The following is a 25,096-nucleotide window of genomic DNA, read 5'->3' as shown; positions in this document are numbered from 1 at the left end:
TATTTGTTAGTAGGTAAGATTAAAAAAATCTAATGTGACAAGGAGATTTGAGATATTATATGTTGGTCAACTTTGGAATACTTATCACCTGAGGACGCTTAGAGAAGGAGATATATCAAATCCAAAGTTGCTCCTGTCACTTTATTAAAGTGTTTTAATAATGTATATTGGTGAAGGGATTGGTGTTGGAACATTGAATAACTAAAATTTTATTTTGCTTCTAACTGAGGGGTAAAAAATAGATCTTTCTCTCCTGATGTCTTAATTAGTTAAGTCCCTTTCAACACTCTTAGAAAAATCTTTCCATTTCTCATTTGATAGTCTCCTTATTTCATTCATTATTGTTTCATCTTTATTAAAAGCACAACAATAATACTATCACTAAAAGTGATTTTTTCCATATATGATTTGAAGCTCTGTGTGTGTATGTGTGTATGTGTGTGTGTGTGTGTGTGTGTGTGTGTGTGAGTGATAGAACCCAGAGTCTTATACATGTAAGGTATGAACTTTAACCCAGAGGTCCATGTTCAGCCTGCAATATTTAAATATATTTTTAAAATTTTTGTATTTAAAACAACTGCAACATTTTTAAATTGTTTATAGCAGACACTTTTACTTCCAAATCCTGAGAGACAGAATTTGCTAATATTTATTGACATAGATCCAACGGGGAGGATAGAGGCAGAGAGTGAGACTATGTTTGCACATAACTGTAGCATCTCTATTTTACTTGGGGAATTAAGAAATTAATTAAAAAATAAATTATAACAAATTAATTAAGAAATTAATAGCAAGAAGCTGAAGAGTTTAGAAATCCGTGCATAGGGGTAACTGCTCTACTATGTTCTAGAACTTGAGAGAAAACCTGACTTTAGAGGGCTGAGTCTTTCCAAAGAGGTGCCAGAAACACCTGGTTCTTGGGGAAAGGTTTTATTTTTTTCTCCTAGGTTTTGTTTTGCTTGTGGAAAAATTAATTTTTTATTTTCTATTTTTTGAATAAATTGAATCACCACGAGATACACAGTTACAAAGTTGTTCGTGATTGGGCTTTAGTCATTCAATGTTCCAATACCCATCCCTTCATCAGTGTATATTTCCTACAACCAATGTCCTCAGTTACCCTCTGGTCACCACCCTCCCCCCCCCCACATTGCCCTAGAAGCTGCCTTTATGTCAGGCACTTTCCCTCTCTTGTGCTCTCTCTCTCTCTCTCTCTTGCTTATCTCTCACATGTCCATAAATATTGTCAACAGAACATTTTGCTTATGTCAATAGAACAAATTGGATCACAAGCCATGAGAATTGAAGAATTCCTTTAATGCATTTTTTCTCATGCTGAGGCCCTTGCCTTGGTTTGAGTGGACAAACATCATACAAAGCAATTTTCCTTTTTCTAATTATTTTTGTTCTTCTGTATTCCTCAGTCAGAACTTAACAGTTTCATTTTCTAAGCAAGTTACAGAGAGAAGCAACAAGAAAACAGATTGGGTTGAACTAGAGTTCACTAAAATTGAAAATAAATTTAGGTACTACAGAAAAAAAGAAGACAAATTTTTAATTTTTTATCTGAGGTTTTCAAATTAATTTTTTTCTCTATAGAGCTCCAGTAAAATACTTATTTTCTTCTTTGCATATGCATATATGTATATATGTATACACACACACACATATATATATTATACTGGCTTATACATATATACTCATCTATATCTATGTGTATGTATCTATCTAACGGTATAAACAGCCACATAAGTGAAAAGAAGATAAGAGAGAAAAAATGGAGGAGTGAAACAGAGGAATTAATATGAGACATGAATTGTAGGTTGCCCATGTCTAAAGTTAGACATCAAGGATATTAAGACAATCAACTTACTCCTTTTATTTTCACACAGGAGAAAGCTTGGAGACTATACTACCTTTTTAGCTACACACCACTCAGCATTAACAATATTTGCTTGATAGTCTTCTTAACAGTTTGATTTAAACCCTATGGCGAGATGATACCCTGTTAGCTCAAAATGTTGTCCTAGCATTTTTGGATGTTAGACATATGATTTATATTTATAGACAAGTACTTATAAGCTACCACTTACTTTACTTGATCTGCTTTGTGATTATTTTTTAAACATACTCACTAAACTTTCGGTATAACTTAATTTTTGATCTAGAGGATCCATCAAACATGAAATGAAATGTATTCTTGGATTTGTAAGATCACAGGCCAACCTCTCAGAACTGGCCTTCTCCAGTCTGCCTGATCCACACCAAGTGGGCCCTGATCTTTTCCAGTCTTTATCATGAATTCCAACGTCATCCCTCCAATCTAGCTTAGGTCTCCACCACCCCCTGCTTACCATTTTCCAAATTTTGCGGTGAGCTCATTTAATACTGTCAACCCTTTCCCAGGTCAGGAGTTTGGCATATCCTTTTGCTCTATCTAGATTGTTCTCTCTCAGCTGTCTACCAGACTGGAACCCAGATATTGTTTAGGCCTCAACTGAAACCTTGACTGCCCAGACAGGCTTTCTTGTCACTCCCATTCTTCACTCCTATTTAAAGAAATCATCTGCACTCACAGCAATTTCTTAGTTCTCTCTGTCCTTAAATTTTCTTTTGGTGTGGTCTGTTCCTGTCATTTTTGACCACGGCTTTCTTTTATGAAGAAAGGAATTGAGAGAGTAATCCTGCTTTCAGCTACATTCACAGCCTTCTGTCTTTACTGCTTTGCTCTAACAATGCCAGAGGAATCTCTAACCCTCCTTGGCATAGTTTTCAAAGCTTCAGTGGACTCTGGGTTTTGCTATTCCTCAGAACGATGCTCGAAGCTCATGAGCACCTTTGACTCTCTGTGCTTATTTAAAGCCATTTTTAAATGAATTTTATTGGACATGGAGAATTAGTACCTGGGTAAAGACTCATCCACGACATGTGACCATTCCAGCTTTGATCTCTGGCACCACATGATCCTGTAGCATCACCAGTTACAACCCTGGAGGCCCCTGGGCACCACCATGATGGTCCTGGTGCTCCTGAGCCCCTCTGCTTCAGGTCCTTGCATTGCACTTCCCACTTCATTGACAGAATCATAAGGAGGGGAGACCTGAGCACCACTTAGTGGGCCCCAAAATAAGATTTGTAAAGGGGTTTTATTCACACTTTTGAACAGCATCATGAATAGTTGTCTCTTTGGGGATCCTGTGAGATGCAGTTCCAGAATTTTTCAGCTCATCATCTGAATTATTTCTTTTTAAGTTTCCCAAGATCCCAAATCATTCCATGGATGCACATGTTGAAAGAAATATCAATTGACAGTACTTAAATCAAAGATCTTCTCATTTTTCCCAGCAGATATATCAAAGGCTGATATATCTGATACATTGAACTCTACAGCCCAAAGGGGTTTATTGATTTTGTTCACATCTATTCACCTAGAGGTTAAGCACCATACTTAATATCATTAATTACTGATTGTTGACTAAATGAACAGGAAACTTCTCAATAGATTAAGTAGTTGCTTGAGGTTTTTTTTTTAACTATGCTGAAGAGTTTTATTTCTATTATTGCTAGTCTTCACAAGAGTCTTCCATTTTATAAAGTCTGTGAGAGATGGTCAATATTTGGAGAAGATGAAGAATGATTACAAAAGTCAAGAAACAAATTAATACTCAACTCTATGTATGGGGTTCTCAACAGGGTAAATATTATGCTAAGTGATGCTGTCACTTCCCATGATTATCTATTCCTACTACTGAGTTTATAAGTTACCCCCCTGGGGTTGGAAAGAATATGCAGCTGAAACACAGGCTTTGTAGGCAAAGGGTCCACGTCTGATCCCCAGCACCACATGGCTCCCCAAGAACAGTCAGGAGTGGCCCCAAGCACCAAGACTAGAATAACCACTGGACACTGCTGGGTATGGCCCAGAAACAAAAAGATGACCCCCTTTGCTGCTATATTTACAAAGTGACATATTTTCATGTCTTGTTTTTACAGTAATTGCTTTCCTCCATCCTTCCCAATCACAGTTACTTGCATAAGAGCTGAATGAATTATTGGTTAACCTGCCTTGATGAATCAGGCCAAAAATGTAGATGAATGGTGTGAATAGTTAGACTCTCTTTGATGCTCACCACTCTAAAAGAAAAAAAGGAAAAAACTACCCAGAAACTTCCCAGCATGAGGGCAGCAAAAGAGCAGATATCTCTTCAGTATCACCTGGTGCTTTGGATGAATTCCACTTTTCCAGAGGACAGTTAAATAAATGAAAAGCAAGTCAGAAACCAGCAGGTATGTTCAGTAGCAGCTGGCAAGGAGCTGAGACAATCAATTCTATTAGGACCACCTTCCCTAGCAAGTTCTGCTCTAGCGAAGGCCTATGAGGGAGTCATGGTTTGCCTTCATTTGACAGGTTCCTTTTATTCCTTCTTGGCAAGGACAAGAACAGGCTCAGCCAGTTTATCTGAACAGCTTTGCTTTCCTTTCGAAAGCAGGTATGGTAATACTTTACGGGAGGCCCTAATCAGTTCTTAAGCAGAAAAGGCCTCATTAATATTAGACAGACTGGAGCGATAGCACAGTGGGTAGGGTGTTTGCCCTGCATGCGGTTCGACCCGGGTTCGATTTTTCCATCCCTCTCGGAGAACTCAGCAAGATACCGAGAGTACCCCGCCTGCATGGCAGAGCCTGGCAAGCTCCCCTTAGTGTATTCGATATGCCAAAAACAGTAACAAGTCTCACAATGGAGACATTACTGGTGCCTGCTTGAACAAATCGATGAACAACAGGAGGACAGTGACAGTGGCAATATTAGACAATCAATCAAGAGTTCCCTCCTGATCAGACAGTATAGAGTTAAGGCACTTGCCTTTAGTGCAGCAAATCCAGTCTAATCTTGGGCATCATAAAGCCCTCTGAACACAGCCAGGGAGCAACCGCTGAGCTCCAAGAGTGAGATGTAGCCCAAAACAAATAAAATTCCTCTCTGGCTTTAAAGGAGGGTTAGTGGTCAGTCCCACCTGGGGATACTAGGATAGCATCCTATTCCCCCTAGTCACAATCATGCAAGTCTCACATCACACACACTACATCCCATACTTTATAGTAAACAGCAAAATCAATGAACTTAAATATCTTAAGGAAAAAATGCTGAAGGCTGTCTTCTTTAAACTTTTCAAATTTAGACTTAAATTACCACTTCTATAGAAATGCTATATAAATGACAGATTATACATATTTGCAATATGGAACAGAAGAGTATCAAAATAGAGCCTATTAGATAATAAGTCGGTGGCTGATGATCCAGAAACTATGATAGACTTAATAAGGTACCATTAAAACGGCTAAAATCTTCAATTTCCGCTCTTGCAATAAAAACCCACCAATCCTGTCACCAGGAGGGAGACTTACACCAGACACAATCCTTCTCTGAACAGCAGCTGGCTTGTAAGAGTCAGCAAGCCCCCTGCGCCAGCAGTTTCCAGCCAGACGCAAAAGAGGGTGGGAAACACGGAAGGATGGGGACCCGGCAGCGACGCGCCCACCACACCACTCCCTCACTCCTTCTAAGCAGCTGCAACAACTTGGAGCAAAATCCTGCGGGCGCAGGATCACTAAAAGCTGTGAGAGAGAATTTACTTTTGCTTTCTCCGCAACGATGTCCCCTAAGAAAGTGCCAAGACGTGTGCTGTCTCTTGCCCGACACTGCGAGAGAGATCCCCATCCTAAGGAACGACCTTCTGCCCTGGAGTGAATAAATTTGGCTGTGCCCCCCCGTTTTTGAATTTTTATCCCCGCACCAATAATTCTAACCAGCTGTTTGCCATGCAAATAAATACCCAAAGACAGACGGACAGCTGGGTTTGGGGGGACGGCGGGGTGCGCCTCCACCCCTCCCCACCCTCCCAAGGAGCGCGCCCCTTATTCCCACGAGGGTTTGTGCGCGGGCCCGGGGATGGGGTTGCTGGGGGGCGCTCGGTCTGGCCGCCCCTCCCTCGGCCCGGCGGTGCCCGGTCATCCACGTCTCACTTCCTTGCAGCGGGCGTGGGAGGGACGCATTCCTGCACCGCAGCAGCCAGCAGCCCGGCCAGACTCACCAGCGGTTGCAGCGTCGGGTGTCACCGGCCCCTCTCCAAGCCCCAGGCAGCGGGGGGGACACGCGGACACTCGGGCTCGGCTCCCAGGGGCGACGACGGGCAGGGGCGCCGCGGCGGGTGCCAACCTGTGGCGCAGGATCGCTCCCACGCTCGGTTGATGCCCAGCCCCGGAGGAGGGCGAGTATAGCACCACCCCGGACTCACCGAGGTTTGTGTGAGAAGAAGGCGTGTCTCCCCGGGCCCGACGCGGATGTGCCGGGCCGAGCTGGTGACTCAAACGCCCCGCACTCCCGGGTGAAAGTCCCCGCGCCTCCGGGCTGGCAGTGCCGCCGGGCAGCGGCGCCTTGGCATTCCTGGCGTGTCCCCCCCACCTCCCCCGCTGACTTGGATGCCCCTAATTGGAGAGCGCGACGTCCAGGGAGGGAGCTGGCCACGCTCACTCTTGCTCTCTCTTGCTCTGTCTTGCTCTCTCTCTCTCTAGCACCCCTGGGACGCTTTCTCAGCGCAGAAAGATGCCCGGAGCCAGGCCTCGGGCAACGCCAACCGCGTTGCCCAGAACGCAAGAGGACCCAAGTCGCAGAGTGGCTGCTCGGATCCTAGGCACTGACACCCTAGTTTTGCCTCGAAAGCCACTTGTGCGATTGGCATAGCAGTAAATAGAGGCTGTGGCTATGAGATTGAAAAAGAAAGAAAGAAAAGAAAAGGAGGAGCTCTCCCATTTACAGAATAAATATTAGCCATGGGCCAGGTGGCAGACAGCGCTCTGCACACTTTGGGATTAATCCCCAGCAAAAATTCCAGACAGCTCCCTAGAGGTGCCACCACAGACAGAAGACCCCAGTTTAGAGAGGGACGAGAGACTGGCAGAGGCAAGAAAGGGACCCTATCATCACGGATGTATCTTTCATGAAAAAAAAAATAATGAAAATATTCCAAACCTGTTGCTTGCATTCGGGTTGTCAAATAGTGAGAAGTCTACTCAGTGGTCTACTGTTTGGCCCACAGTTTCTTAGAGACCCCTCTGAGGGTGCTGCCATTATCATATCAAACAGGGGGCAGCTTCCAGAGAAGAATGTCTGGGAGTGATGGGGCTAAGGAAGCCCCCCACCCCCACCCCACGTCCCCCAACACCAACTGCAAATATAGCAAAGTGATGGGGAAGGGGGTACTGGAGCAAGCTTCGGACCCCAGGGAAATCCGTGTATTTTGTTCAAAACATCTGGGTGAAGTTCTATTTTCTGTGCCTCAGTACTCTTTCCTTGAAGGTGGGGTAGTGAACAGCCTTCGCGGTGATGGTGAGTAAAGAGGTTCATAGCAGCAAAATGCACGGAACAGTGCCCCACTAGTGCAGTTCCGCGTTGGTGCTTACTGTGACTTATTTTGGTAGCATTAATCCTCCTCATAAAAGGTTCAACCCATAGAAGTTATATCGAGCTACTGGGAAAAATATAGGAGGATCAGTTCCCGAATTAAAAAAAAAAATGTATGCTAGGAATTTATATTCTTGGCAAACCTACTTTGCATTCATCAATAATAATGATGAGTTTACAAACCTTGCTAGAGATAAAAAAAAAAGCCGTAACAAACTTGAATCTATTCCACTATATATTCATATAGCACATTAACTTAAAAGCCTTCCCCAGATAACAAAATAGTTTAATATAAAATACATATTAAGTTAAAATTATTCCATAATAGGTAAAGGTAAAGGTAAAGGCCCTCCCGTTGATCGTCGATTTGCTCGAGCGGGCCCAGTAACGTCTCCATTGGAGACTTTGTTGTTACTGTGTTTGGCATATCGAATACATCATGGGTGGCTTGCCAGGCTCTGCCGGGCGGGCGAGATACTCTCGGTAGCTTGCCGGGCTCTCCGAGAGGGGCGGAGGAATCGAACTCGGGTCGGCCATGTTGGCCGCTTGTAAGGCAAACGCCCTACCCGCTGTGCTATCGCTCCATAATAAGGAAATTAAAATAAAAGTGTGCTAAAGTGATCATCTGTACTCCTGACCTGGTGTTTGTGTGTTGTGTTCACTTCCATTAATCCAAAGAGCCATGACTTCCTGTACACCATCGCGTTTAGAAAGACGTTGCTCATAGATTGTCTCATTTGACTTGCACAACATCCCTTTGAAAGAGGCAAGGTATCAATTATTTTTAATATTCCCATTTTAAGAATGAAGTAACGCAGCTTGGGCAACTGTCCACAATGCCCAGAATCCGAGAGGTTGAACTGGGGACTGGGGGGTGGGGTGGGGATTGGAGGATGGCTGGGGCCATCAAGGCTGAACTCAGGTGGTCACATCATGATGCTGCCTCTTGTGCCTTCTGAATAAGTTCCAACCCTGAGAAAATCGAACACACACTGAGCACCTGCTCTCCTGTCACTGTTCCCCACCCAGACAGGTGTGGCCTCTACCGAAAGGCCCTTTCTGAGGACAGCTCTCTTGGAGTCACTTGCCACTTAAGTCCTGACTTTCAGGTTCCAAGGCTCAGAGACACAAGTGCTACATGGTGATACCGCCTGTGAGCTGCTAAAGAAAAAAAAATAGAGGAGGTTCAGTTTCTGAATTTTCAAATAACAAAATTAAAATAAAAGTGCTCTGAATTGATCGTCTGTACTGTTCACCTGGTGTTTGTGTTGATTCGAATTTTCTTTCTCTGGGGGAGAGGGGTTCTGAAGGAGAAGGTGGTGTGAGAACACCAGGAAAATGTTGCATGGCTACTTTCACCACAGGTAGAACAGAATGGAAGAGCCTAGAAACCCAGTGAAAACAAGATGATGGCATTAGGAGTCATAATAAAAATAAATACCTTCCTCTACCTGGTTTGTGCCACACAGATTACATAAAAACCTTTTTGATCTTCATGGCAATATCATTCCGCAACCATGCCCGTCAAGGTAAACAGATACAAAAATGTGCATGGGGGACTTCTAATTAAAAATTCCATACTGATCCCCTCATTCATCTCATCTTCCCCAAACTCCTCTTTTACGAGAAGCAAGACTTTTTAATGTCATTAACAAACAGAGACAGATGCAAAGAAAAATAAATATTTATTGGAAAAATACGTTGGAATTGTTTTTAGAAAAACCTATGTCCAATGCAAGCTTGGTAGATTATTTGGAAGAGGGGAAGAATTTGTACACAGCATATTATTAAAAAGGGTTAAAGAAAGCCAATTGATGAGTAAGGACAATTTTCTCTGAAGACGTGAGGGAAGCTCAGGCCTAGAGAAAGAATGTCACCAGAAAAGGAAGTCTGGTGGTTGATTGAACTCTGGTTTGGTTAGACTACTCTATGAAGGATGCAGGAACCTGAAGTTCCCTTCCCCACCATCAAGTGACCCACCCACCAGCCTTTTTGTTCCTCTATCTGCTCAACCCAGCCTGAAAAGAGACAGGAGGCTTATTCTCTGGAGAAAGTAAATTTGTGTACCTCTGTAACACTGTCCTCCCGTTGTTCATCAATTTGCTCGAGCGGGCACCAGTAATGTCTCCATTGTGAGACTTGTTACTGTTTTTGGCATATTGAATATGCTACGGGGAGCTTGTCAAGCTCTGCTGTGTGTGCAGGATACTCCTGGTAGCTTGCTTGGCTCTCTGAGAGGGATGGAGGATTGAACCGGGTCAGCCATATGCAAGGCAAATGCCCTACCCTCTGTGCTATCACTTCAACCCCAAATTTGTGTAATATGTATAATTTTATAAATTTGAATAATTTGTGGCTTGATAAGAAGAATGGAACACATGCATTTTTTTCTCTCCTCCTACAGAAAAATGAATTTGAAAAACACATATACAAGAAGAAAATCTTGTGAAATTGAATATATACTAAAATAATTTAGAGATGATAAGAACACTGTTACAAAAATCCTTAGGAAAGCAAAATAACCTATAAATATGCTATTTTGTAAAGGTAAAGGTAAAGGCCCTCCCGTTGATCGTCGATTTGCTCGAGTGGGCCCAGTAACGTCTCCATTGGAGACTTTGTTGTTACTGTGTCTGGCATATCCAATACTCTCAGTAGTTTGCCAGGCTCTCCGAGAGGGGCGGAGGAATCGAACTCGGGTCGGCCATGTTGGCCGCTTGTAAGGCGAACGCCCTACCCGCTGTGCTATCGCTCCAGCCCATGCTATTTTGTATTAAACAAAATTTTTCCTGATGAAAAGGAATACTAGAAGCTTCTGAAAGAAAAAGAGTGTAAAATTAAAGGTATAATAAAATTTTATTTCATAAATGGAAGCCAAGAGTTTGAGGGGATCAGACGCTTCACTAAATGTCCATGAAGTAAAGTTTCAATTAATCAAAAAAACTATATATCTTAGGATACTTTATTCTAAAATATTAGAAGCTCAGGAAAAGAAGAGATGACCATAAAACATTCTCTAGAAATAGAAAACAGAACTTATAAAGAAGAAAATAAAAAAAATTACATTGCTTTACTATGAGCCATAATGGACCCAGAAAATTAGTTAAATGTTTTCATATTTTCAAAATGAAATTATTTTTAATTTAATTTAAAATTATTTTTAATTAGAATCTGTACTGAGACATCATGTGAGCAAAAATGTAATTAACCATATCTTCAGATAGGCAAGGATTCAAAAATAGATCTTCTGTATCATTTTTAAAGAAGAGTTCCCAAATGAAGCCTACTAATCAAGAAAGAGGTTGAGATGGAACCCAGAAGAGGCAGGTTAAACTTCCAGGAGAGGGAAAAGTTTAATTCTCCAAGCTTAGAGAGAAGCATAAGGATCCACTGTGGTAGGAAGGTCTCCAAGTGACAAAAGGAAAAGAAAATAATTACTTAATGTGCATGTACATTTACAAATGATTGATAAATGTCTACAGTGGCGACTGGAAGTACTTATCAGACTTCATTATCTCTTTTTCCTCACCCTACTAAATTACATTTCTCTGCTGTCCTGTGTAGGGAGTTACGTAACTAAGTTCTAGCCTTTGGAAGGTGGGCAGCCATACTATATTCCACTTTTCAAATAATAACCTATGAGATTCTTTTTTCTTTTCCCTCTTCCCTTACTCATCTTCGGGTATCAATGAAGATCTCTGAGATCCTACTAAAGTCTCTGGATGAAAGAAATTGGTGGCCCTGAGTGATCGTGTGACATAGATGCACTAGTTGCCACACATTGGACTGTGACATAAAAATAAATTTACATAATATAATGTTCCTGATGTGTGTGTGTGTGTGTGTGTGTGTATGAAGGGAGTTGCTTGTAGCAGTATATTTCCTTGGTTATAATTGAGAACAATTTCTTAGAGACATTTGTGCAGAATTTATAGTAAAGATATTAAAGATAGGTGGATAAAGATATTACTAGCTCTAGAAAAAGAAAAATGTTATGAAAAAAGGAACAATGCAGCATTACACTTTATTTAGTTGAAGATATAAATAGAAAAATGTGAACAGAGACAAGAAAATGACCCTAAACTATGATGTAAGCAACTATAGATAGAGGGAAAGGAAAGGTATCTGTGCGTAAAACAACAGATTTAACTTCTCAACTATTATATCGAAAATCAATAAATATTATACATTATTGCTAAATAAATAAATATCAAGTTAATAGGCAAATAATTTAAATATATATAAATTTGCACCAAACAAAGTCTCACCCCAGAGGAATTGAGTGGCAATCATGTTCGGTCTATAGTCTACTTTCAGCATGCATCTCCCATCCTCATGGTGTTTCACTAATAAAAATTTAAAAAATAAATAAATAAAAATAAATAAGTAAAGTTTATATTTTCACTAAAAAAACCCTCACCCCAACAATGAATGAATCAAATGTTTGTTTGTAAGAGGTTAAAGGAAATTTTGGGAGAAAATCTTTGCTACTTTATAAAAACTTAGCACCATTTTTTAATTTTCAAGTTGTCATTGTTATTGCTTTAGTGAGCAGTCAAGGAAATGCTTGGAGATCAGGCCCACACCCAACTGAATCTCATGTGTGTATGTGCGTGTATATGGTGGGAGAATTCTTATTGTGATGTCCTGTGATTCCAATAGTTGAACTGGAGGCCTTGTATATGCAAGGCCTGTGCTTAATGGCTAATACTCCTTTCTGATTACATTCAGATCACATTTATTTTTAATAAAAATGAAATTACTATTAAAGTAGACTAAAATCAGATCTATACACAGGGAAGCAAAATGACACACTTGTTCAACAGAGAAAATACAACTTATAAGAGTATTTGCAGATGTCTTTTTATAATTACCTGTTAGCAGTAGAGACAGTGAATTTAGGCTACGGTCTAAAGATAGTTTTAAGAGATTCTATGATTTTTAATTCATTCAACAAGCATTTTTTACAGAATATCTTCCTACTATTGCTGGCACAGGGGATATAACAGAGAACATGAAAGAAATACGTACAGCACTCTAAAAGAAAACAAGTATTTTAAAGTTTTCAACAACAAATATATTTGTTCTCTTTCTTATGGGTGACTTCCTGAGCCAGTGGCAACCATTTTCATTTTGTGATTGTATTTCTGCTAATATTCCTTTCAGCGCTCAGAACAACTTTGAAAATCGCCATTGTGCCACTCAGCTTGAACCCCACACTGAGCCCCGAGATTTCCTAACTGGCTCTTCTTCTGGATTTCTGGAAAGACTTCTCCAGGTACTTACTCATGATTCATCTTCACCACTGCTACTTTTCAGTTCATATGAAGTCTATCTAATCACAATAAAAATCAACTCCTCCCCACTTTGAGGAAACTGCGCAGTATGACTAAAGTCACAAGACTGGACTCCCAGGTCAAGCTAGTTCTCTATTTTGAAATATATAGCTTTAATAAATAAGCATGTGCTTAAGTGAATTTCTGCTACCAATTACTTTAAATGTGTAATACATCAAGACTTATTTCAGACCTCAGACGAGACTGTGCACACAACTATAGAGAGGAGAACTAATATATGGCCAGCCTTCCCTCTTCTCATCTCCTTTGCCTCAGTTTTGAAATATGTGAAATGGATGTATACTGTTACTGTGTCTGGCATATCGAATACGTCACGGGGAGCTTGCCAGGCCCTGCCGTGCGGGCGAGATACTCTCGGTAGCTTGCTGGGCTCTCCGAGAGGGGCGGAGGAATCGAACTCAGGTCGGCCATGTTGGCCTCTTGTAAGGCGAATGCCCTACCACTGTGCTATCGCTCCAGCAGTAGATTACATGGAAATTATTAGTTTTTCTAATTATTTCCTCCTATGCTATAAGAATATTCTATGGAAAAGGGCAAGAGGTTTCATGAGTTATGTTTGCATATTGTCTTGATGTATGCAAACTTTTACCTACAAAAGAACATACTATTCTGTTGGTAAAGCCATGATCCCATGAATAATATTAGATTTCTTCAGAAAGCTAAGTTCTGTAAGTATAGTGATGGACAAATTTGCAATGATAAAATTGTTTAATTTCTTAAATTGATTATAGAGAAAATCCATGCTAACAAAAGTTAAATATATAATAAAGTAATTCATTTTCTACCAGCCATTATAACAATACATATGTACTCATAAATATAGTCATATATGTGTGGATCTGAGTATGGTACTTACTTAAAAATACATACACAAGTATTTAGAAATACATGCATTTGGTGTGCTAGCTTTAAACTGGCCTAAAAACATAAGCAAACAAATGTTTAAGTTTTATAAACAAATAAATAACATTAAGGTTCTCTTATTTTCCCAAATTGATGTTGCCAAAGAGTGTGTTCTTATTCACAAATATTTGCTATTTTTTTTTTTTTTGCGTTTTGGGTCACACCCAGCAATGCACAGGAGTTACTCCTGGTTCATGCACTCAGGAATTACTCCTGGCAGTGCTCGGGGGACCATATGGAATGCTGGGAATCGAACCGAGGTTGGCTGCGTGCAAGGCAAACGCCCTACCCACTGTGCTATTGCTCCAGCCCCATATTTGCTATTTTTAACTGCAAGTACTTCAAATTGTGGTGTTATACACAGAAATAATTATTAAATATTACTTTCATGGCTTTTCTCTTTATAATCATGAAAGGTATAAAAGTTGAAAAGGCATATAACTATAAGTCATACAAACCAACATATAAACCAATTGATTGATATAATTTCAGGAAGTATCTTTGGCCTCCTGTTTTGACTAATTAAAATACCTTAATGAATGCTGTAAGATATTTAAAATGATTCCAATACAAAATAACCATTTGCTTTTAAGATTTGGAAAATGATCTTGTCTTATGTTTTATAATATATGACATCTGAAGAAAGCATGAGTACTGGAGTGATAGTAGACAGGGTAGAACACTTGCCTGGCATACACTTGTCCTTTGATCTGTTCCTCTGGACATGTAGACGTGTGTGTGTGTGTATGTGTGTGTGTGTGTGCGTATGTGTGTGTGCGTGAAGTTCACCATGTAGTTTATGATATATGGTTCTGCCGTAAATGTTTTTCAATTGATAACATTAAAACATAACTTAGCCACAAATTAAAATTGAAATAAAATTAAATTGATAAAGATATGGGCTGGAGAGAAAGTACACGGGGTAAGGTGCTTACTTTGCATGCAGTTGACCCTGAGTTGATCCCCAAACCATGTATGGTCTGAGTACAGCCAGCCATGATCCCTGAACACAGAATCAGGAGGAAGTTCTGAGAACAGTTGGATGTTACTCAACACCTCACCTCAAATCAATAAATAAATGGAAAAATGAAAACAAAACAAGATGCAGTCTATCCATTCATAGAATTTAATTTAAAGAAAAATTTCTCCTATAATCTCATAAATATGAATTGTCCTATGTGTTGAGTATTGTAAGAAATCTAGGAAATAGGTTGGTGTGATTTCTTTTTCTTTTGAGGTCAGATACTTGGATACCCCTGACCAAAGAACAATCATCCTCTGTTGGGGAAGGTACTATGTGGGGCATCTCTATGACCAGAGTAGTAGAGAAGGGAACCAGCTAGATCAGCTGAATCAATTCTGATGATAAATGCAGTGACAGATACTACAGTAAGATTATCTTTCATCTTCTGATGGTGATTTAATTATGAAAAAGCATATAAAAGTTCTATTGTAATGCTTAGTACATAATGAAATAGCCTACATAAAAACTAGTCCTCCTTCCTGTTTCAAATAGGCAGGAGGAGATATAAGAAGCTCAATAAGTAGATGGAATATAGAAAGAAAACAGAAAACTCTCTTCATAAAAATAGAAAACTAAGTTTCATGTCTTTCCCCATGCAAAAGGACCATAAAGCTCCAGAGAAAATAGCAACAACTCACAGAAATATGAGTACAAAGTATTTAGCACCCTTCTTAACCATGACATCTGATTTGGTCTTTGAATTAAGTCGATTACAGAGTGTGGTTGCAGAGATTGAAAGAGTAACTATGCTTTTTGATTTGTTTCATTCCTCATGCCAAAACTTAAGCTTTACTTTTATAATAACTTGAAAAGACATATGCACACATACGCTCTTTGCTGTACTTCTTACAACAGTCAAGATCTGGAGAGAATCCAAGTGTCCAATAGCATACGAGTTAGCAAAAAGATGTGGTATATGTACATTATAGAACTTTACTCAGCAATGAGGAAAGATGAAACGAGGAACCCTTGCCTTTCACTATACCCAGGATGGAGCTGAAGGCATAACGAAAAGCAAAATAAATCAGAGGGAGAAAGACAAATATCAGTTGACTTCACTAATAGGTGTTTTAAAAAGAAAGCAAGGAGATAAGAAATTCCTGAAAACAAACCAGGGATGTTGGAGAGGAAGTGCAGGAGTTCAGCATTTGCCTGCCATGCAGCCATCCCTGGTTCAACTCTTAACCATGTTTAGTCCCTCTGGGATCATAAGGAGTCACTCCAGAGCATGTAGCAGGGCATAGTTGCTCCTGAACACCACAAAATGTGACTCAATTCCCCCAAAATAACCCCACATGCATGAACCTGTGCACTCACATGTGCACGCGCACACACCAACACACACGTACGCATACACAACAAACAAACAAACAAAAAACCCTTATACTCTGACCACAAAACTGAGGTGACCAAAGGTAGAGATTCATTGTGCTGAAAGGATCATCAGCAGTGGGTAATTATTGGTACTCTGGTAGTAGACACTGTATAAAAGTATATACTCTTTTAATAAGCCAATGTTACCTAAATTTTAAAAAATGTAAAAAAAAAAGTATCATTTGTCTCCACAAAATAAAAAAAAAACAAGATTTCTTAAATTATTAGGTTTCTTTTTGTTTGTTTGGGGCCACACCCAGCTGTGCTGAGGACTTTCTCCTGGGTTTGTGTTGAGGAATTCCTCCTGGCAGTCCTCAGAGGACCATATATCATGCTGGGAATCAAACCAGGATGAGCAGCCTTCCAGGCCAGCACTTTACTCACTGTGCTATTTTTTAGACTCAAATTATTAGCTTTACTTGCTACTATTTTGTATTTATACTGTGTGTATAGGTAGCACTGTAGTACTGTCCTTCTGTTGTTCATCGATTTGCTCGAGCGGGCACCAGTAAGTCTCTTCATTGTGAGACTTGTTGTTACTGTTTTTGGCATATTGAATACGCCACAAGGAGCTTGTGTGTATTGGTATACATACACAAATGTGTCTACTCTTTTTTTACTTCAAAGAATGTTCTTTTCTTTATTAAAATTTTTATTAGTGAATCACCATAAGGTTCAGTTACAGATTTACATATTTTTGTGCTTGTTTTTCAGTCAGACAGTGCTCGAGTACCCATCCCTCCACCAGTGCCCACCCTCCACCACCAAGGATGCTAATACTTTGTACTCATATTTCTGTGAGTTGTTGCTATTTTCTCTGGGGCTTTATGGTCCTTTTGCATGGGGACAATCCCAGCATCCCTCCCACCCCCTCACCCCATCCCCCCACCCATGTCGCCTCTGAGGCAGGGAATTCCCTTTTGTTCTCTCTCTCCCTTTGGGCGTTGTGGTTTACAATAGAGGTATTGAGTGGCCATTGTATTTGATTTATAGTCTACTTTCAAGATTGTTCTTAATTTTATCTTTAAATCACAGGAAATATTTTTAAAGCAAAAGTAATTCCTCAATACTGAAATTCTAGTAGGAGGACACCAAATTTGATGGGAAAGTAACATAGATGCCAACTAAACTCGACAAACAATAACACAACTAGCAACAAACAGCTTAATAAATTCGTAGACAAGGATTTAACAATCTCTTTGATGAGATACAACATTAAAATTGATTTTTGATACTTAATCTATTTTAATATTGGAGCTTTGTTATTTAAGCAATTTCAATTCTAGAATTGCATCAACAGTTGTAGCCTCTGTCTATATTAAAATAAAAATTTAAAAAGAATAAAAGAAAGCAGTTGTCCACATCAAAATTTCCCAAGCTCTCTTCCAAAGAACATAGGATTTGACTGGTGTTAATGATGCAGAAAGAGGAGTTGAGAGTCAGACTACTTTGGGAAATACCCCTTCCACTACAGCCTATTAAAATTCACAATGGATGCTAGCATGTTAAAGTCTCTGCAGTAATAAAACTTTTTCAGTCTCATTTATTCTGTCTCATTCAAATTCATTTGGCAATAAAAATGTCTTTACTCATAAAACTCCTATTCAGGATTTCTTAGAAGTTTAATTCCCAGAACATCTGTAAATTTTCATGTAGTTTAATTTACTCATCTAGAGATGAGGAATAAAAGCCATGTATAACACAACAAAAAAGTGAACGTGACCACTTATATCCTCAATTCTGTGGCCAAATCATTGCTTTAAAGCATACTTCTGGCCCAAAGTCCTACTGACTACACGCTTCTCTACGATTCTACGCCTCAAAGATGGCACTAAAGGAATTAGAACACCATAAAGACAACAACCAGAGAAAGTTGCAAAAAAATGCTTTGACAGTAACAAGCAGCTGGAATATGTAAATTACCTTAGCCAAGTAAGGAAAATATTGAGCAATGGATCTGAAGCTATAGTACAGTGGGCAGGGCATTTGCCTTGCACATGGCCAACCAGGATTCAATTTTCAGCAACCCATATGGTCCCCCGAGCACCACCAGGAATAATTCTTGAGTGTAGAGCCAGCAGTAACACCTGAACACCGCTGGTGTGACCCAAAAAGCACACACACACACACACACACACACACACACACACACATATATATATATATATATATAGAGAGAGAGAGAGAGAGAGAGAGAGGAAAGAGGGAGAGAGAAAGAGAAAGAGAGAGAAAGAGAGAGCAAGGAGGACCCAGAAAAGTGAGCCATCCACTGGAGACATGAACACTGAAAAAGAAATGGTGAGTATGAAGTAAGGATTGACTGCACCTTTCTGTGGAGAGCAATTTATAACTCATCAAATTTAGGGAAGACCTATTTTTGAAGTATGACACAAAAAGGTGATAAAGCATGGGAAGGCTTTAGCATCTGAAAGTCAAAAAACATAAAAAATCTGAATTGTAATAATTATTCATTTTGTTCAGAGGAATTGCATGAGGTGGAGTTAAAATATACTGAGAATGAAATTTATAATTTTTTTAAAAAATTTAGACTAGATGCTAGGAACATAAATATTATTCACTGTCACTGTCATTGTTCATTTATTTACTCGAGTGGGTGCCAGTAATATCTCTATTCCTTCCAGCCCTGAGATTTTAGCAGCCTCTCCTTACTCGTCTTTCCCAATGATTGGAGGTTCTTTCAGGGTCAGGAGAGTGAGACCTGTTATAGTTACTGGTTTTGACATATCGAATATGCCATCGGGAGATTGCCAGGGTCTGGGGGTGTGGGCAGGATACTCTTGGTAGCTTGCTGGGCTCTCCAAGAGGCATATATATATATATATATAAAATATATATATATATATATGTTGTTGCCTACTACTGAACTCCATCAAACATGGTGTGGTAATTATGAAAAATGGAAATGCCTTATGATGTGTGGCGGCCATGCGGTCCAGAAAGCGGCCTGGAGCGTGGCAGCGGTTGGATAGTAGAGGTCGACTGCTGGGGCTGGGACCCTTGGGGTGGGGAGGGCTCTCGCTCGCTCCCTTTTGGGGCACCCTGAGTGAAAACAGCCTGGTGCAGAGTCGGGTGGCATAATTCTGGAAGTCTCATTTAATGCCGTACCTGCTGCACTCTCTCTGGGGCCCAGTTTGACTTTTGAAATTTGCTTTGGAAATGTGATTGGTTTTGTTGCTGAAATATGATGAACAGAAACGATATGAGTCATTTTCCAAAAGGTAACACTCGCATCCCTGAGTGATCACTGAAATATGAGTCGAACTGGCAATATGTTGAAACCACTACTGCTTGGAACATCAAACCACCACAAGGAGGAAAACTGCACTGAAGGTCACCTAGACTCTGTTAAAAAATAATTATAAATTTCTCAGCTATGGGAACTTTTTGTTACTACAGCATTACTGAGTTTATTCAAGTGAGTCACAGTATCTTAAGTGGTAAACAATGAAGGATATTTAAGTATTTATAATGGTATATAATATGTCACCCGTTTTGTTTGTTCTTACAGGACACATTCCCTTTGTGATGATATAATCTCTCTGGCTTTGGCTGTTTATTATTACTGCTTAACATAGGATTAGTGCAAATGTAAGTCCTACTTTGAGAGATCAGATAATGTATACCAGAAAGAAATCCAAAAGACGAAGACAGATACATGTATTTCTATGTGCAGAGACAGACAAAATCCCAAGGATGATGTAGTGAATACATCAAAACTTTAAGATCTCATTTATTTCTGCAATATATCCCTATTATGTCAGACATAGGTGCTTTCTCTACTGTGTCAGACATAGATGCTTTGCACAGAATGCCTCCTCCCACGCCTGCCCCCCGGCACACACACACACACACACACACACACACACACACACACACAGAGCACAGAGATGTCCCATTATCCAACCTAATCTGTGAATGTAGGGTTTGGGAACTTTGTCCATTTCCCCAGTGAGAATTCAAAACCAAAGCTATTAAAGAATCATGAACAAGATAGTAGAGGTGGTACTTAACTCAACAAAAGGTATTATTACTGATACACATTCACCACAAATTATATGAACTTGTTCCTTACTGGCTGATAAATCATACATATCCAGAGAGTCAAGAAATTAGTGGGTTTTTTTAAATGCTGGGAACTTCATAGTGTGAGTCAAGTTATTATGGGTAATTCTTATCAAGTTCCAAGTTCTTGAGGAGGTTACTTTCTGAGAGTAGTAACTAGGTGAGAACGTAGACAAAGCCTGGTATCTTTTAAAATTTTTACACTTAAAATTCTTATCCTTAAGGTCAGATCCAGTAAAAGAATTCAGAGACTGTTTTTCCTTTAGGCTGATACCGGAATACAGAATATAGCAATTTACAGGATATATTATACTTTCGAATACACAGCGGATAGCTTGCCAGGCTCTTCCGTGCGGGCGGAATACTCTCGGTAGCTTGCCAGTCTTTCCGAGAGGTATAGAGGCTTTTGGGGTGACCTCTAATCCCCCTTGTAGGTGTTACCATATTTGAACCCTATCAAATATGGTACGACAATTCCAGAAGATGGGTATTTAGTGTCTTATGATGTGTCCGGAAAGCGTCCTGGAGTGTGGCGACGGCTGGGTAGTGGAAGTAGTGTCGAGAGTGGAAGTCTGCCAGTGGGATATTTATCTGGGTAGGGTGGGTCTCCTGTGCACAATTCGATCCCTGGGTGGTTGATGGAAGCAGACAGGGCAGGGTAGGGTAGGGTGGGGCTCCTAATTAGAATCCCTTTGTCACCTGTGGTGGTGGGAGCAAGCAGAGAAGCTCTGTCCCTGGGTCCGCCGAGCCTGGAGTCCAAGGTCTCAGAGAGTTCCGCTTACCTTGTTCTGTGGGTCTTCAGTTGTGCGTGGGTCTCGGCTGGAGCTGCTGTTGTATTCGATATGCCAAAACCAGTAACTACAACTGGTCTCATTCACCTGACCCTGAAGGCTTCACCGACATGGCAGCACTGAGAAGGATGAGAAAGGAGAGGCCGACAAAATCTCAAGGCCGACCTAGGCTGCCACAACGAAGGAAGACAAAAATGATCGTCTGTACTTTCAATGCACGTACGCTAGCATCAGATGCATCCATCGAGGACCTGATGGTACAAGCGCGAATGATCAAGTACGACATCATTGGTCTGACCGAGACAAGAAGACACGAATCTCACCATGCCGTTTTCGACACTGGAGAAGAATTGTTCCTCGGAACATGCGATAAAAGAGGTGTTGGAGGCGTCGGTGTCCTTGTCAACACAAACTTGGCCAAGAGCATTGATTCATTCGAATGCCTAACAACCCGAATCGGACGTTTACATTTGAATAGATATGTCTCACTGCCTGCAGTTTCTATCTTCATTGTCTACGCACCAACATCTCATTATGATGAAAGAGAAATCGAGAAGTTCTACATGGAGCTAGAGAAATTCTATAAGGAAGACCACACCTTCTACAAGATCATTGTGGGTGATTTTAATGCCAAGATAGGACCGAGAAGATCAGCTGAAGAACTTCACATCGGGACCCATGGCCTAGAATGGAACGAACAGGGTGAGAGACTGTCTGAGTTCATCATGTCGACCAAGACCATTCATGGTAACTCACGGTTCCAGAAGGCAGAATCTAAACGATGGACATGGGAGTCTCCCGGTGGACGATTCCACAACGAAATAGACCACATCATATTCAATCGACGGTTTTGCCTGACTGATGTCGCTGTTGTCCCAAAATTTCGAACGGGATCGGACCACCGTCTCCTTCGTGCAAAATTCTACTTCACAGAGCGGGGAGAAAGGGCTGCAAAGTTCAAAAAGAGAACTCCCAGAACGACCACCAACTGGGAACTCTTTGGTACTATTGCGGCAACATGGGAAGATGCCATTGTTGACAACATTGACGAGGAATACGATCGACTGGTTCAGCACCTCCATGAATGTGCGAGGAACGCCAAGAGAGAGATAGCCACAAAAAGTCGCCTATCTTCGAAAACTCTTGAGCTAATTCGCCAGCGTGGTTTGGCGCATGCCTCAGGCAACCGCAAGCTAACGTCCGAGCTTGCAAAGCAGTGCAGAGATGCGATCAAGGAAGACCTCAAAGAGAGAAGAGCAGAAGTACTGGTAGATGCGGCAGAAGCCGGGAAAAGTATTCGTAACGCCCGCCTGTCCTTCGCCAACTATAAGACCAAGATGACTGCCCTCCGACGTCCTGATGGATCCATCACATCCTCCAGAACGGCAATGTAGAAGATTATCCATGACTTCTACTCAAATCTCTTCGATAGCCATGTCCACTTGCCGACATACCAAATTCCACAGGATGGGTATGTCGTTCCCAATGTTCTCCCTTCCGAAATCCGACACGCCATTTCGTCAGTAAAGAAACAAACAGCACCCGGCCCAGACAAGGTCAGACCTGAACACCTGAAGAACCTGCCGTCAGTACTCATCAATACACTGGCTCGGCTCTTCACTCGCTACCTGTCTGAATGCAAGGTTCCATCTCAATGGAAAACCAGCAGGACCGTACTACTGTTCAAGAAGGGAGACATCCATGACATTGGCAACTATCGCCCGATCTGCCTATTGTCTGTCATCTACAAGTTGTTCACTCGAGTCATCCTGAATAGGATTGGCAGAACACTAGATGAAGGACAACCATGTGAGCAAGCAGGGTTCCGCAAAGGATTCAGCACCATCGACCATATCCACACGATAACCAAACTCATTGAGGTTTCTCGGGAGTTCAAGATGCCGCTCTGCTTAACGTTCATTGATTTAAAGAAGGCCTTTGATTCTGTTGAGACGGAAGCGGTCATTGAAGCCCTAGCCAATCAGGGCATTCAAGCCCAATACATCAGGATCCTCCGTGAGCTGTATTGCGGATTCACTACCAGGATCTCACCATTCTACAAAGAAGTGATCGTTGATGTCAAGAGAGGGGTGCGGCAGGGTGATACCATTTCACCAAAACTCTTCAGTGCCACCCTCGAGAACATCATGCGACGACTAGAATGGGAAGGAATGGGAGTGAAGATAGATGGTCGGCAACTACACCACCTCCGCTTTGCTGATGACATTGTTTTAATAACACCAAACATCAGCCAAGCAGCACAAATGCTGGCCGACTTTGACCGTGAGTGTGGAAAGGTAGGACTACAGCTGAATCTTACGAAGACAATGTTTATGAGAAACAGCCTTGTTCCTGACGCCCCATTCGCTCTCAATGGAACGACCATCTCCGAATGCAACAGCTATGTGTACTAGGTCGAGAGGTCAACATGACAAATGACCTGGCACCCGAGCTGCGCAGGAGGAAGAGAGCGGCTTGGAACGCCTTCAAGAACGTCGAAGAAATAGCTAAGAGGACGAAGAACCTCCGGCTCCGGGCACATCTCTTTGATTCCACTGTTCTTCCTGCATTAACATATGCCTCAGAGACCTGGGCCCTACGCAAACAAGATGAGAACGCCATTCAGGTCTCCCAAAGAAGAATAGAAAGAGCTATGCTTGGAATATCACGTTTCACTCAAATGAGAGAACGAATCTGGAGTTCTGACATCCGTCGACAATCAAGGATCAGGGACGCTGTCTCATTTGCCAAGGTGTCGAAAATCAGATGGGCTGGTCACGTAATGAGATTTAAAGACGACCGTTGGACTAGAGCTGTTACTGATTGGATTCCACGGGATGTCAAGAGACCGCGTGGCCGCCCACCGACCAGATGGTCAGACTTCTTTGTCAAGGTCATGAACGATCGGTTTGAGGCCCTCCATGTTCCCGGAGCGAAGAGATGCCATTGGGCTACACTAGCACGCGACAGGGACAAATGGAGACGTTACTGGCGCCCGCTCGAGCAAATCGACGACTAACGGGAAGTTAAGTTAAGTGATTAAGTGATTATACTTTCAGAGTATACACTAACTCTGAAAGATCTACAGAGTGTAATGTATAATCTGAATATGGAGAATAATGTAATCATCATGAAGAAGTCTGACCATCTGGTAGGTGGGCGGCCACGCGGTCTTTTGACATCCCGTGGAATCCAGTCGGTAACAGCTCTAGTCCAGCGGTCGTCTTTAAATCCCATTACGTGACCAGCCCATCTGATTTTCGACACCTTGGCAATTGAGACAGCGTCCCTGATTCCTGATCATCGACGGATGTCAGAACTCCGGATTCTTTCTCTCATTTGAGTGAAACGTGATATTCCAAGCATAGCTCTTTCTATTCTTCTTTGGGAGACCTGAATAGCGTTCTCATCTTGTTTGCGTAGGGCCCAGGTCTCTGAGGCATATGTTAATGCAGGAAGAACAGTGGAATCAAAGAGATGTGCCCAGAGCCAGAGGTTCTTCGTCCTCTTAGCTATTTCTTCGACGTTCTTGAAGGCATTCCAAGCCGCTCTCTTCCTCCTGCGCAGCTCGGGTGCCAGGTCATTTGTCATGTTGACCTCTCGACCTAGGTACACATAGCTGTTGCATTCGGAGATGGTCGTTCCGTTGAGAGCAAATGGGGCATCAGGAACGAGGCTGTTTCTCATAAACTAAACATTGTCTTCATAAGATTCAGCTGTAGTCCTACCTTGGCACACTCACGGTCAAAGTCGGCCAGCATTTGTGCCGCTTGGCTGATGTTTGGTGTTATTAAAACAATGTCATCAGCAAAGCAGAGGTGGTGTAGTTGCCGACCATCTATCTTCACTCCCATTCCTTCCCATTTCAGTCGTCGCATGATGTTCTCGAGGGTGGCACTGAAGAGTTTTGGTGAAATGGTATCACCCTGCCGCACCCCTCTCTTGACATCAGCGATCACTTCTTTGTAGAATGGTAAGATCCTGGTAGTGAATCCGCAATACAGCTCATGGAGGATCCTGATGTATCCATTGAGGACCTGATGGTACAAGCACGAATGATCAAGTACAACATCATTGGTCTGACCGAGACAAGAAGGCACGA

General features: G+C 41.4%; 1 protein-coding gene across 2 annotated transcripts in view; it reads right to left on the bottom strand.

The window, feature by feature from the left end:
- RAB27B (RAB27B, member RAS oncogene family) overlaps window positions 1-25,096 on the bottom strand; it is a 164,588-nt gene that overhangs the window by 52,157 nt on the left and 87,335 nt on the right. The window contains exon 1 of one of the 2 annotated variants that reach the window (XM_056138191.1): window positions 6,093-6,116. The exons of the other annotated variant lie outside the window; for it this stretch is intronic. The gene's annotated coding sequence lies outside the window, so the exon portion shown is untranslated. Of the gene's footprint in view, window positions 1-6,092; window positions 6,117-25,096 lie in introns of those variants that run through there. 2 annotated transcript variants of the gene reach the window in all.

The sequence above is a fragment of the Sorex fumeus genome, unplaced genomic scaffold (assembly GCF_029834395.1).
Source record: "Sorex fumeus unplaced genomic scaffold, SorFum_2.1 ptg000128l, whole genome shotgun sequence".
Classification (NCBI taxonomy): Eukaryota; Metazoa; Chordata; class Mammalia; order Eulipotyphla; family Soricidae; genus Sorex; species Sorex fumeus.
Note: the sequence above shows the minus strand (reverse complement) of the source record. Positions and strands in the feature narration are given on the sequence as shown.